This window comes from Chrysochloris asiatica, unplaced genomic scaffold (assembly GCF_000296735.1).
Source record: "Chrysochloris asiatica unplaced genomic scaffold, ChrAsi1.0 scaffold00048, whole genome shotgun sequence".
Lineage (NCBI taxonomy): Eukaryota > Metazoa > Chordata > Mammalia > Afrosoricida > Chrysochloridae > Chrysochloris > Chrysochloris asiatica.
In genome coordinates this window covers 7,656,488-7,667,546 of record NW_006408566.1, presented here as the reverse complement: position 1 = coordinate 7,667,546, position 11,059 = coordinate 7,656,488, and the positions used below count along the sequence as shown (strand labels likewise).

At 40.4% G+C, this 11,059-nt stretch overlaps 1 protein-coding gene and 1 pseudogene across 2 annotated transcripts in view; both read left to right on the top strand.

Moving 5' to 3' along the window:
• PDE4B (phosphodiesterase 4B, cAMP-specific) overlaps positions 1-11,059 on the top strand; it is an 814,686-nt gene that overhangs the window by 567,990 nt on the left and 235,637 nt on the right. The window lies entirely within an intron of this gene.
• Positions 8,787-9,272, top strand: LOC102834426 (annotated as a pseudogene).

Below are 11,059 nucleotides of genomic sequence, written 5' to 3'. Positions count from 1 at the left end.
AGTCTGATCCTCAGAGCCTATGGTTTGGACGTTCAACAACGCTTGGGCCCACAGGGGCTTGGCCTCCTGACCGGGTCTGCACTGTCTGCATCTGAATCCTCCTTATTTATTGATTGTTTAAGGGACGCTGCCTGTCTTAGGTGGTCAGTGCGAATTCCTCAGTCTTACCAGTCATTGAGACTGGTTTTTATCTTGAAGTTTACTTTGTCAGAGATTAGTATTGCCACTCCTGCTTGTATATTGTTGCAGTTGGCTTGGTAAATATTTTCTCTTCCTTTAACTTTTAGTCTGTTTTTGTCTTTGTGTGTAAGGTGTGTCTCTTGCAGGCAGCATATTGAAGGGTCTTATTTTCTTATCCATTCTGCCACTCTCTGTCTCATCACTGGTGCATTCAATCCATTGACATTCAATGTAATTGTTGATATGAATGAGTTAATTGCTGCCATTATGTTACTTTTTTGGTAGTGCTGTTCGTTCTTTTGTTCTGCATGTCTTCTTGAGTTGGGTTTGTGGGTTTTCTTTTGTTGTTTGTTTTGTTTTTGCTATTTCTTGTCGTTTTGTTCTTAGTTTTCATGTTTGCTTGTTCTGCTTGGAAGTTCATTTTCATGGTAAGTTATGAAGCATTTACGTTCTTTGGGGTTACCTTATAGTCTACTAACTTTTCGCTGCCTTTAAGAAAATCCATTGTATCCTGTAATTTACCTGGCATCCTCACCACCTGTATCTCTGGTGCTATGTTTATCCCTTCTTTGACATTGGTATAATTTTGATCTTTGGTTGACCTCCCAGCTCCCTTGAGTTCATTGTTGTAGTCTTGTTCTGTTCTGGGCTCTGCTATCTGTTGACTGAGTTCCAGGTGGTGTTGCCGTGCCTGTCAATCTCTGGTTGTTGTCTGTTCTTAATGGTTTTCAGTCCACCCTTTAGGAGGTTTCAGAACTCCCTTTAGGATGTTTTGAAGCACTGGGTTGGTTTTGATAAAATCTCTCAGATTCTGTTTATCATGGAATGTCTTGATCACCCCATTGTATTTGATTGATAATTTTGCTGGATAGATGATTCTTGGTTGGCAGTTTTTTCTTGTAGGATTTTGTGTATGTCTCCCAGTTGCCTTCTTGCCTGCATGGTTTGTTCTGAATAGTCAGAACGTAATCTGATTTTCTTGCCTTTATAAGTGACATTTCTCGTCTCCCTGGCTGCTTTTAGTATTCTCTCCTTGTCTTTGATTTTGGAGAGCTTGATTATTATATGTCTTGGTGACTTTCTTTTGGGGTCTATCTTTCCTGTGGTATTTAAGGCTTCTTAAATGTTTATCTTCTCATCTTTCAAGATGTTAGGGAAATTTTCTTCCAGAAGCTCTTCAACTGTCTCCTCTGTGGACTTCTTTAATTCTTCCTGTTCTGGAATGCCAATAATTCTTAAGCTGTTCCTCTTTATGTTATCTGGCATGAATCATAGGCTCTCTTCAGATTTTTTTTTATCATTTTTTTTTGCTTGCTCTTCTATCTCAGCAGTATTGAGAGATTTGTCTTCCAGATTGCTAGTTCTGGCTTCCATCTCTTCTATTCTGCTCCTTTCCCCTTTCGGTGTATTTTCCATTTCTGATATCTTATTATCTGGACCTCTTTTTGCAGGTTTTGAATTGTTTCCAATGCTGTATCAATCTTATTTGATTGCTCTTGTAGTACTTTCCTGACTTCATCCTTGTTTTACTCCACCCCTTTTCAGAGCATGTGAATTTGTTTCCATCGTTCTTCTGAATTCTTTCTCAGGCATATCCAAAACCTGTTCTTCCTCTTCTACAAAGCCCTTTTATGTCTCCAGCTATTTGTCTCAGCTACTCTTTTCTGTTTTTGGACATGTTTCAATATCGTTTGTTGTTTTTTATTCATCATTTTCAATAGTTATGTGTTTGTTTGTTAATTTGATGTTTATTGTTTGTTATTAAGCTTACTGGAGTCTCTTGGTGAATATGATCAGGAGATAGGCTTCCCTTTTTGCATGTAATGCTTGGCAAGTGTTGTTGGCACTTGTCTCAGTGGTGGAATATAATGGGGTATGCTTATAAGTTGGCTATATGGCCATGATTGATGTCTCTTCTTGGGTAACATAGGGAGAAAAGGCTCTCACCTCCAGGAAAGATGTGTGATCAAAAGAACCAAAAGCAGAAGTAATATAAATGCAGAGACAAATACCACCACTTTGGAACAAAAATGAAGCTGAGGTCAACTGTCCCGAGCTACACAGTCAGTGTGTATGCAAGGTAGAAGCCTCCTGCAGTGGGTGAGGGTGTCCGCTCACTCAGGCCCCTCCTCTAATCACTACAGTAGAGGTGCGCAGGTTGATATTGAGAAGTTAATAGGAGAAAGATTGTCCACTATTTTTGTCTCTGAAGGTCAGTTAGGTGTCTGCGTGTGCACAGTGCAATTCTCGAGGTGGTTGAGTCCTTTTATGTTGGGGTTTTACAGATTGTATAATAAGGCTCCTGCACACAGAGCCCAGGTAGCACAGAGTCCATGAATGGAGCCATGAACCACATGGTCAGCGCTTGAAACCACCAGCCACTGTGCAGGAGGAAGGCAAGGTGCTCCTCTCCCGCAAAGACCCACAGCCCCGGAAACCCAGTACTGGATTGCTTGGAGTCGGAACTTACTCCAAGGCATGCAGCCACCAAGGGTCTAGCTCAAATCAATCTTAAGGCTGTGTCTCCGTGGCTGATGTCATTAGTGGCTGCCAAGCTCCCTCTCTCTATACCTGGGGGAACTGCAGTGTCAGGGCTGTTTTTTGGGGGCGCACATCCACCCACCTGATGGCATCCTGGCTGAGCGAAAAAGGTGCTCCAGGGAAGATGGGGAGAAATGTGTAGAGTCTCCCGTGCCTCTTTATGCAAGTGTCTCTACGCCACTTTTAGAGCAGGTTCATTGAGCCAGAATGGCTGTAGTCCCGCCCTCTAAACTCTGCCAGGGCATGGGTAGCCACAGAGGGAGTCCCGTCTCCCGATTCCTAACTTGCAGTATTTTCCTTAATATCGTGATTTTTTTCACTTGCGAGTTTGGGAAACTGACGTCCTGGACCTTATGGTAGATCCGGAGCTCTGGAGCTGTTCTGTGAGCGCTTCTTGCGTGAGATCTCAGTCCATCTCTAGCAAAGAGATTTCCCTACCTGACTTTCTCCACTGCCACAGAAACCGGAAGACCTTGTCTTTGATTTTGGAGAGCTTGATGATGATATGTCTTGGTTATTTTCTTTTGGGGTCTATCCTTCCTGGGATTCATTCATCTTCTCATCCTTCAAGATGTTAGGGAAATTTTCTTCCAGTAGTTCCTCAACTATCTCCTCTGTGGACTTCTGTGATTCTTCCTGTTCTGGAATGTTAATAATTCTTAAGTTATTCCTCTTCATGTTATCCAACATGAATCTTAGACTCTCTTCAGGTTTTTTAAATCCTTTTTTCTGCTTGCTCTTCTATCTTGGCGGTATTGAGAGATTTGTCTTCTAGCTTTCTGGTTCTGGCTTCCATCTCTTCAGTTCTACTCCTTTGTTCTTTCAGTGTATTGTCCATTTCTGATATTTTGTTATTAATCATCTGGGCCTCTTTTTGCAGGTTTTGAATAGTTTCCAATGCTCTGTATCTATCTTGTTTGATTGCTCCTGTAGCACTTTCCTGAATTCTTCATTTTCCTCCACCCCTCTGTGGAGCATTTGGATTTGTCTCCATATCATTCTTCTGAATTCCTTCTCATGCAGATCCAAAGCCTGCTCTTCTTCTAATAGGAAGTGTGTCTGTCTCTAGCTCCTTTGTCTCAGTTACTCTTTTCTGTTATTGGGAACATGTGCTGAGTTCTTTTGTTGTTTTTTCTTAACATTTTCAATAGTTAGATGCATTTTCAATGATTAAATGAAGGTATGTTGCTGTGCTGTTAAGCTTACTGAGTGTCTCCTGGTGGATGTGATCTGGAGCTAGGCTTCCCTTTTCACATCTCTAATTACTCAGCTGCAGACTGTCTTAGCAAGTCGTGGCTATCTGTGTAATGCCTAGCAGCTGGTATTGGCTCCTGTCTGGATGGTGGAATATTATGGGGTATGCTTATAGCTTGGGTATATGGCCCCAATTGCTGCCTCTTCTTGGGTAGTGTAGGGAGAGAAAGCTTCCATTCCCAGGAAAAAAGTGATAGCAAAAGGACAAAAAAACAGAAGCAATATAAAAGCAGAGATAAAAACCACCACACAAAAAACAAAAACAAAAAAACATACTCAACTGTCCGGTATTCTTTGCTGTGCAGGTCATTGTGCATGCACAATAGAAACCTCCAGTGGTGGGTAGGGGTGTCCACTTGCTCAGACCCCTCGTCTAATCACCACCATGGAGATGCTCAGATAGATGAGACATGAATGGAAGAAAGATTATCCATTATTTTTAGCTCTGAAGGTCAGTTAGGTATCTGCATATGCACAGTGTAATTCTCAAAATAGCTGCATCCTTGTATATACTAGCTGATGTTGGCTCTTGCTTTTATGTTGGGGTTTTACAAGGTGCAAATAAGGTTTGGCTGTATGGCCAGGCCTGATGTCTCTTGTTAGGTAGGGTTGGAATAAAGGCTTCTCCCAGGTCAGCTTTAGGGTTGAGTCCCAGAGTCAGACGTTATAAGAAGCAGCCAAAGAATTAGCTTGTGGGACTGCTTTCAGGGATTTCCTCTTTGTGCTGTAGGCAAATTGTACCCTGTAGGCACAGTGCTGGACCCTTTTGGGGGTGCTCTTCCACCCGCCTAAATGTGTCCAGGCTGGGCAGAGAGGGTGTGACAGGGGAGAGAAGGAAAGAAAAGTGTAAAAAGCCATCACAACTCTTTTTCTAGATGCTGCTCTGTGGTTTCAGCGCTGTATCAGCTTGGCTGTGGCCCTGCCCTCTGATCTCAGCCCAGGCTGAGGGGCCCACGGGTAGAGTCCCAATGGATTCAGAAATCACTGTGCATTCTCACCACAGTAAGATTTCTCCACCAGAGGGCACCAAAAATTGATGCCCAACAATGCATATTAGATCCAAAACTGTTCCTGCAAAATGCCTTCTCTGTTTTTTTCGCACCTCCGCCGAGGAGCCTCCCCTGCGTGTCTCTGCTTCTCCTACCCCCAAACCTTTTTAAATGCTGCAATCTTTTAAAATTATCTTCAGCAAAGTTTTACTTGCATATAATATTAATGAAAATTTTAGATGATTTCTGCATTCTTTTGGGTCACCTTTCTTTGGAATGTGCACATATGTGGATCTCTTCCAATTGGTTGGCAAGGTAGCTGCCTTCCAAATTTTTTGGCATAGTGAGCACCTCCAGTGTTGCATTAGTTTGTTGAAATATTTCAATTTGTATTCCATCAATTCCTTGTTGTTGTTAGGTGCCATCAAGTTGTCACCGACTCATAGCGACCTTATGCATAGCAGACCAAAACACTGCCCAATCCTGGGCCAGCCTCACTACTGTTGCCACACTTGAGTCCATCAATTCCTAGAGCCTTGTTTTTCAAACAAACAAGTGCCTTTTAGACGTCTTCATTCAATACCATCTTTTTTTATTATATGCTACCTCTTGAAATAGTTAGACATCAACCAATTCTTTTTGGGACAATGACTCTGTGTATTAATTCCATCTTATTTTTATGTTATCTGCAGCATTCAATATTTTACCCACAGGATCTTTCAATACTGCAAGTTGAAATTTGAATTTTTCTTTAGTTCTTTCAACTTGAAAAATGCTGAGCATGTTCTTCTGTTTTGGTTTTCTAACTGCAGGTCTTTCACATTTCGTTGTAGTAACTCACTTTGTGTTTTCAAGTTGCCCTTTAAAAATGTCTGTTCAGCTCTTTTACTTCCTTATTTCTTCCAGTTGATTTAACTTCTCTACGCTTTTGCGCAAGTTTCGGGGTTTCTTCTAATATCCATTTTGATCTTTTATGTCTTTCCTGTCTTTTAATGACTTATCGCTTTCTGCATGGATGATGTTCTTGATGTCATCCAACAGCTCTCTGATCTTTGGTCACTAGTGTCAAATACATAAGATCTGTTCTTGAGATGGCCTTTCAGGTAGGATGTGTTCAAGTTATATTTTAGTTCTTGTGGACTTGTTTTCAGTTTCTTCATTTTCAGTCTGAGCTTGCATATGAACAATTGATGGTCTGTTCCACAGTGTTCCCCTGCTCTTGTTTTGGCTGATGTTATTAAGCTGTTCCATAGTTTCTTTCCACAGATGTAGTCAGTTTGATTCTTGTGTATTCCATCTGGTGAGATCCATGTGTATAGCCACTTTTTATGTTGTTTTAAAAAAGTATTTGCAAAGATTAGATTGTTGGTTTTACAAAATTCTAATATGCAATCTCCAGCATTATTTCTATCTCTAAGTCCATATTTTATAACTACTAATGCTTCCTCTTTTTTCCAACTTTTTTGCATTCCATTTATCAGTAATCATCAGTGCATCTTAATTGCATGATTGTTTAATTTCAAACTACAGAAGTTGGTAGAATTCTTCAGTTTCATCATCACTGACTTTACTGGTTGATTGTAAATTGGTTAATAATAGTATTAACTGAACTTCCTTGTAAACATACGGATGTGATCCATCAAAAATGCTCTTTGTGATGATGAATGTGATGCCATTCAGTGTCTCATAGTTAACCATATGGTTGTCAGAATCAAAATGACCAATACCAGTACATTTCAGCCCACTACTCTTTGGGATATTTCTCTTTATGCATTCCTTTGCATTTAAGAGAACTTCCAATTTTTCTAGACGCATACTTCATACATTTCACATTTTGATTTTCAATGAATGTTTGCAACTATTTTTTCCAGTTTTGAGTTGTGCCCCATCAGCAAATGAATGTTCTGAAATCTCTGCTTCAATGATGTGGCAGTTAGCTCTTCCCCAGTTGTATTTTGAGTGCCTTTCAACCTGAGGGGCTCATCTTATAGTATTCTACCAGTGCTTTGCTGCTATTCATAAGGTTTTCAGTGGCTAACCATTCAGAAATACTCTGCCTTTCCTCCTTCCTAGTCTGTCTTAGTCTGGAAGTTCTGCTGAAACCTGTCCACATGGTGACTCTGCTGGCATTTGCAATATCATTGGCATAGCTTCCAACATCACAGCAACACACAAGACACCATACATAGTAAGACAAACTGACACTCCAGTGGTAGATTCTGACTCGTAGTGATCCTATATAAGTTTTCTAAGATGATAAATCTCTGTGAGAGCAGTTGGTGGGTTTGAACTGCTCAACTTGTGGTTACCAGTCTAGTGCTTACCCTACTGCATCACCCAGACTCCTAGAATATGTGAGCAGTAAGCAATGACATGGTTTCCTAGAAAGTTGAAAATGCTACTTTTCACAGCTACACTCTAAGTTTATTAAAATACTTACTGATGAAGATCAAAGACTACAGTTTTCAGTATAGTTTGCACCTCAACATAAAGAAAACAAAAATCCTCATCAGTAAATAGCTTCATGATGAATGGAGAAAAGATTGAAGTTGTCAAAGACTTCATTTTTCTCGGATCTGCGATCAGCACTCATGGAAGCAGCAGCCATGAAATGGCATGTTGCATCAAGCAGAGCTGTCAGTTTGAGGACTAAGATGTTCCGGACCCAAGCCATGTCATTTCCTATCTCCTCATATTCAGATGAAAGCTCTACAATGAATAAGGGGAGAGTGGGGAAGATTTGGTGTGTTTGAATTATGGTATTGCCTAAGAATATTGAAAATACGACCAACAGCCAGAAGAACAAACAAATTTGTGTTGGAAGAAGGACAGCCAGAATGTTCCTCAGAAGTGAGGATGATGAGCCTTTGCTTTCATACCTTGGACCTGTTGGACATCATTTCTTGGTAAAGTGGAGGGTAAGTGAAAAAGAGGAAGACCCCCAAGGAGATTGACACAGTGGCTGCAACAATGGCCTCAACATAACAATTGTAAGGATGGCACAGGATCAGACAGTGTTTCGTTCTGTTGCTCAGAGGGTTGTTATGAGATAAAACTAACTCCAGGGCTCTTAACATTAACAACAACTTGAGTCGGAACCAACTTGGATAATAGCAGTGGCTGTGGAGCTAGTCTAAGAATTCTACTCTATGCAGTTGTAATGTGCTGACTCTGACACTAGATGTCACTCATGCAATGACTCTGACTATTTGATTCTGAAATTAAGAGACATTTCCCTCTCTGGTGGTTTGGCGGTGGTGGTTGTGTGCCACTGAATGGGTTCTCACTCATAGCAACCTTATAGGATTTCCAAGGCTGTAAATCTTTAAGGGATCACAAAGCCTCCTCTTTCTCCCGCGGAGCGAAAGATAGATTCAAACTCCACTATACTGCCAGAGGTTCAGGAAGTTAAATCATCAATTTTCAAAACCAATCAAGTAGTTTTTGTTTGTTTGTTTGTTTCTATGCTATATTATTAAGGAGCTCTGGTAGCGTAGTAGTTACGAATCGGGCTGTGAACCGCAAGGTCAGCAATTCGAAACTACCAGCTGCTCCGTGGGAGAAAGATGAGGCTTTCTGCTCCCATAAAGATTTACAGCCTCGGAAACCCTGTTCAGGGTCGCTATGGGTCGGAACCGACCCGACGGCACTTAACAACAACAACATGCTATATTATTATTGATTAGTAATATGAAAATACTTCAAAAATTTTATGAAAAAACATATTTAAAAGATAAAAATTAATGATATGAGCTTTGTAGATGCCAGCCTGAATTTGTATTTGAATCTAGTGCTGACGGGTTCAACCGTGCTCAATTCCGCATGTATTTCAATTTCGCCTTCGTCGGTGGACCCCTGGACTGTGTCTGCTTTGAGCTGTTTGCAGATAAAGTTCCAAAGACTGCAGAAAACGTTCAGGCTCTGAGCACTGGGGGAACGGGATTGGGTTATAAAAATTCCTGCTTTCACAAGATTATTCCAGGGTCTGTTCGCCGAAGTGGTGACTTCACACACTACAATGGGGCTGGTCGCAAGTTCATCTCTGGGGAGAAATTTAATGATGAGAACTTCATCCTGAAGCATACAAGTCCTGGCATCTTGTTCATGCAAATGCTGGTTCCAATGTAGATTGTTCCCAGTGTGTTTGTTTTTTTATCTGTACTGCTAAGACTGAATGATTGGATGGCAAACATGATCTTTGGAAAGGTGAAAGAAGGCATGACCATTGTAGAAGCCATGGAGAACTTGGGGTCCAGGAATGGCAAGACCACCAAGAAGATCACCATCGCTGACTATGGGCAACTCTAATAAGTTTGATCTGAATTTTATGTTTTATCTTCACCACAAGACCATTCCTTGTGTAGCTTGGGGACCACCCAGTGTGCTTGAAATATTGTTTGATCTTTACTCTTACTCCAGTTCTTTTATTCCATATTTTCTTTATTCTTTCCTAAGTTTAGATAGAGTTCAGGGTTATGTTTATTGCTATGAAATAAAAACTAAACAATTAAAAAAAAATACACAGTTTACTTGTCAATATAAGCTCCATCAAGATCAAAACACTTATAAGCAATGATACCAGCCATTTGCTTCATAGCTAAAGAACTGAGGATCCTAGGAATTTTACCATGTCAGTGCATTCTTTTCAATACACTATTAACTTAAGAAAAATCAGCACCCTTTAAAGATTTTTTTTAAGATTGCTGTTGTTGTTTTAAGTGCCATCGAGTCGATGCTGACTCATAGTGACCCTATGCACACACAACAGAACGAAACACTGCCCGATCCTGGGCCAACCTCACAATTGTTGCCATGCTTGAGCCCATTGATGCTGCCACTTTGCCAATCCATCTCACTTCTTCTTTTTCTCTGAACCTCCACCTTGTTGTTGTTGTTAAGTGCCCTCGAGTTGGAACTCGACTCATAGCGATCCTGTGTAGGGTTTCCGAGGAACAGCTGGTGAGCTTGAACCGCCAACCTTGCAGTTCAAATGACTGCAAAGCCATCAAGCCAAACATGATATCCTTCTCCAGCGATTGATCCCTCCTGACAATATGTCCGAAGTATGAGAGATGACGTTTAGGGAACAGAAATAGTCAAACCAGAATTGAATGGTAGATGCCTAATAATTTCCCATGGAAATCCTCAAAAAATTGTCCTTGTTTGATGAGAGGAATGTGTAGGAGCATTGTTATAGTAGAGAAGGACTCTCTGGTGAAGCTATTGGGCATTCTTCTACTAAAGGTTTGGCTAACATTCTCAAAACATTCCCTTAATAAGCAGATGTTATCATTCTTTGGCCTTCCTGAAAATCGACAAGCAAAATGCTTTAAACAACCCTGCCAAAAAACCATTACCAATACCTATGTTATTGACCCATCTGCTTTTGCTTTGACTGGATCACTACTATCTCTTGGTAATCATTGTTTTGATTGAGCTTTGTGTTCAAGATCAGACTGGTAAAGCCATGTTTCGTCTTCAATCACAGTTCTTCCAGGAAATGCTTCAGGATCTTGATCCCACTTGAAAGCTCTGGTCTTGCCTGCAGCTGATCTAAGTGCCACAGATTTGGTACTCCTCAAGCAGAATATTTGCTCAATTGTAATTTTTCAGTCAAAATTGTGTAAACTAAAGCAATTGAGATGTCTAGGCTATTGCCTATTGTCACTACTAATTGTCAGTACTCTATTGTGCCTACTAATTGTCAATCCTCTTCAATTAGGATGCTAACCAAATTATATTTTTTCCTCAAAAATCAGTGTGGATGGTATGCTGCTATGGGCTTGCTCCACCTTCAACATTATCTTGTCCCTTTTTAAAACAAGTTATTCATTTTCAAACTGCTGATTATTTGGGACATTTCCCCTATAAACTTTTCATAAAGTATTAATGATTTCACCATTCTGCCACCCAAGCTGCATCATAAATTTCATGTTTGTTCTTGCTTCAAGTTTAGCAGTATTCATGTTGCTCTGATAGGAGCTCTTCAAACTAATGGCTTATCCTTCTTAGCATCTCAAATTAGATCATTTATATATGTTATTACAAATAAATATGAGTTTATTTTCAGTCAAATTTTTCTAAATCTATGCATA